Here is a 4,275-nt window from a genome sequence, read left to right on the forward strand (position 1 = left end):
GGGGAGGGGCTGTGGGCGGTGGGCTGGCCCTGCCCCCGAATGGGGGGGGGCTGATTGGGGGTCAGCAGCCAGGGGAGGGGCAGTGGGAGGTTGGCTTGCCAGCCCCACCCCCTATTGGTGTGGGGGAGCGATCAGGGGTGGAGCTGGCTGGGAAAAGGGGCCGCAAGCAGATGGAGGTGTTGGGGGCTGATCAGGGGTGGGGCCGGCTGTGGGCAGTGGGCCCCACCCAAGATCGGCCTCCCCATCCTGATCGGGGGTGGGGCCGGCCAGCCGACTGCCCACAGCCCCTCCTCCCAGCTGGCCCCACCCCCGATTGGTCCCCACTACCCCAATAGGCCCAAGCCCTTCCCCCCAGCCAGCTACATCCCTGATTGACACCCCACTCTGATCAGGGGCAGGGGCAGCCAGCCAAACACCCAAGGGGATGGGTGGGGGGAGAGGCTGCAGGAGGTTGGCCAGCCGATCCCGCCCCCTATTGGGGTACGGGGGGCAATCAGGGGCGGGGCTGGCTGGGGGAGGGGCTTCAGGAGGTTGGCCACCGCCCCCGCCCCCTATTGGGGTGGGTGGTGAGCAGGAGTGGGGGCGGCTGGGGGGAAGGGCCGTGGGGGGAGGCCACATTCCCAGATTGGGCCGGTTCACTGGCTGCAGTGGGCATCATAGCGACCAGTCGTTCTGGTCCTCATGATGTTACAGTTGCTGGCTTTTTATATATACAGACTAGAGGCCCAGTGCATGAAAATCCATGCACTGGAGTGTGTGGGGGGGTCCCTCAGCCCGGCCTGCCCCATCTCACAGTCCGGGAGCCCTCAGGGCCGGGAGGTGACCTGGCAATCAGGGGAAGGCGACGCCCCCATCACACTTCTGCTGCTGCCGGTAGCACAAGCCTCAGCCAGCCCTGGTTATCTGAGCCTCAGGTGGCCCTGGGCAGCTGGGCAGTCGCCATCCAAGGCTTCCCTGCGCCTCCGGCCAGCCCTAGGCAGCTGGGCAGCCGACATCTGAGGCTTGCCTGTGCTGCAGGCTGGCCCTGGGCAGCTGGGGGTGCTGAGGGGACTGGGGGACTCTGGAAGCAGGTGCGAGGCAAGGCCGCGCCTGCCACCCCGGCAGGGCTGAGGGGACTGGGTGCTGCCATATTTGAGGGTATGGTAGTCAATTAGCATATTCCCTCCTTATTGGCTGTGGGCGCCACCATCTTTGAGGGCAGGGCAGTCAATTAGCATATTCCCTCCTTATTGGCTGTGGGCACCACTATCTTTGCAATGGAATGAGGGTCAATTAGCATATTCTCTCTTTATTAGATAGGATATTTCCCTAGGTCTTCTATTGGTACCATCCTTCTTCTGATACTTCTAAAATCTCATGCTCACAGTTTCTATTATTCAAATTCTCTCTTTAGAAATTTTTCTTCTAAAAAAAATCCATAGCTAACACTGGATCATCATATTTCCTTTTGGAGTGACAAACTCATAACCTATGGTATTCCTGCCCGAGTGTGGCTCAATTTCCAAAGTGGCATGCCATACCTGTCCCAGACTGCAATGCCAGACTGCCTCTCCTTAAGTATATTTTACATCCTATATAATAAAAGCCTAATATGCTAAGTGCCCAGTCGTCCATTTGTCCGTTCAACCAAGCAAAGTGTAATATGTTAATGATATGCTAAGGCCGCTCAACCACTAGCTATGACATGCACTGACCACCAGGGGGCAGACAGTCAACCGGTCGACCAGTCGCTATGACATGGACTGACCACCAGGGGGAAGACACTCCAACTGGTAGGTTAGCTTGCTGCTGGGGTCCAGCCAATCAGGACTGAGCGAGACAGGCCAGACATGCCCTGGAGCCCTCCCACAGTCCCTCCCTGGCTGGCCAACCTTCCCTGTCCCTCCCTGGCCCTGATCATGCACTGGTGGTGTCCCTCGGCCTGGCCTGTGCCTTCTCGCAATCTGGGACCCCTTGGGGGATGTCAGAGAGCCAGTTTCAGCCTGATCCCGCAGGCCAGGCTAAGGGACCCCACTGGTGCAAAATTCGTGCACCGGGCTTCTAGTTACAAAATAAAAGTACAAGTATTTAAAACTGTGTGATGATCTTTTACAGAGAGGAAGGGAGAGGAATAGAGAGTTAGAAACATCGATGAGAGAGAAGCATCGATCAGCTGCCTCCTGCACACCCCCTACTGGGGATGTGCCCGCAACCAAGGTACATGCCCTTGACCTGAATCGAACCTGGGACCCTTCAGTCTGCAGGCTGGCGCTCTATCCACTGAGCCAAACTGTTAGGGCTAACAGCCCTTTTAAAAAAAAAATAAAATGACAACTATGAAAATTTTATGCTAGAATGAAATCACATTTGTCTTGCCCCATTTCTAAATCACATATCAACAGCTTCAACTGCAGGCAAAAGAATGTTACATTCAAGCACATTTTGATTCATCCTAAAACAAATCTTTTCAAACAAATTCCTTTTTCTCTATCAAGATTTATGTGTGAAAGCTGAGGGTCTATCTACCCTCCTCCAGTAGAGACACCTAGAATCCAGATAGGCAGTTTGTTCCAACTGTTTGAACTACAACCCCATGATCCTGCCTCTTGAAGGCATTTTAAGCTGTTGGTCCTTGAAAACTAATAGAATGGGTCAAAGAACCCCTGAGGTCTGCATGTGATAAAAGCTGGGTGTGGGGGAAACTATTAAGAACTGAGAATGTACTAAAGACACATAAGAAAACTAATTTTAAAAATACATTTTAAACAATTACTGAAAAACACTTGAAATAATACACGTTATCATGCTATTTAAACACTGGCAACATCAATTTATTTGCCTCCCTGTTTTTATAAAACCAGATATCCATACTCTCCAGTATACTTCCTAACAACTTCTTGACATACACTTTAAAAGCCTGTGCTTAATCACAGCAGCACTATTTACAATAGCTAAGATCTGGAAACAGCCCAAGTGCCCATCAGTAGATGAGTGGACAAAAAAGCTGTGGTACATTTACTCAATGGAGTACTATGCAGCAGTAAAAAAGAGGGATCTCTCACCCTTTGGGACATCATGGAAGGACTTAGAGAGTATTATGCTAAGTGAAATGTCAGTCAGAGAAAGATAAGTGTCACATAATCTCACTCATATTGGAATCTAATGAACAAAATAAACTGACAAACAAAATAAATCCATAGACATGGAAGCATGCAACAGACTGAGGATTCTCAGAGGGAAGGTGGAGCAGGGGAGGGAAGAGGTCAACCAAAGAGCTTACATGCCTAAAGGCATAACCCATGGACACAGATAATAGTGGGGTGAAGCCCTGGGGAGGGGACAGAAGAGTGAAGGCAGGTCAATGGGGAAAAATGGGACATCTGTAATACTTTAAACAATAAAGGTAACATTTTAAAAGAAAAAAACAAACAAAACCTATGTTTAAAATGTAACAGTGTAACTAAGAATCTTCTTACAGATTGCTTTTATTTTTTAATAGAAATAACAACCATCTCTTACTTGAGTTTCTAGCTCCCACAGACTCAATTAAGACTCTAAATTTCTGAGGAACCAAGATGGCGGCGTAAGGTACAGACCTGTGCATGCTGCCTCCCACAACAACATTGAAACTACCAACTATAAGACAAACAGCTATCATTCAGAACCATGGGAAAGCTGGCCCAGTGGAAGCTCTACAACTGGAAGGAAAGAAAGAATAGCATTGAGACTGAGTAGGATGTACAGAGGCGCCAAGAACAGAGGTACGGAGTCACGCGCCAGGCGGGCTGCAACTGGATGCGCGGTTTTTTTCAATCAGAAGGGGCTGCAGACTCTTGAGTCCACTGAGCTTGTTTGGGGCGGGATTCTGAGGTCCCAGACCCCTACGGGGAGAGGCGGGATGGCCTTGCAGCGGGTCAGAGAGCGAGGGTGGCTTTCTTGTGGAGCTGCTCGCCGGCACTCGGGGACGCGGAGTCACGGAGAGGCGAGGAGTCGCGGAGACACCATTGCTCTTTGCTCCTCCCTGGTGATTCCCAGAGATCCTGCCCTACTCAATTTACATCCCGCCCAAGCTGTGCCAGTGGCACAAAAGGAACCACCTGCGCTTTTGCAGCTTAATCCAACTGTAGATTTCAACTCCTCGCATAAATAAGGGACACACTCAAGAAGCAGAATCAGGTTCGGAGGAAGCCGGAGCCGGACCCGGCTGAGCTGGCGACATGGAACCGCTGTACCAGCAAACACACAAGCAGGTCCACCAGATCCAGTCTCACATGGGACGCTGGGAGACGGCAGACA

General features: G+C 51.4%; 1 protein-coding gene across 3 annotated transcripts in view; it reads right to left on the minus strand.

The window, feature by feature from the left end:
• The window catches only part of MPP7 (membrane protein, palmitoylated 7 (MAGUK p55 subfamily member 7)), a 273,826-nt gene that overhangs the window by 225,410 nt on the left and 44,141 nt on the right, over positions 1-4,275 (minus strand). The window lies entirely within an intron of this gene.

This window comes from Myotis brandtii, unplaced genomic scaffold, assembly GCF_000412655.1.
Source record: "Myotis brandtii unplaced genomic scaffold, ASM41265v1 scaffold49, whole genome shotgun sequence".
NCBI classification, from domain to species: Eukaryota; Metazoa; Chordata; class Mammalia; order Chiroptera; family Vespertilionidae; genus Myotis; species Myotis brandtii.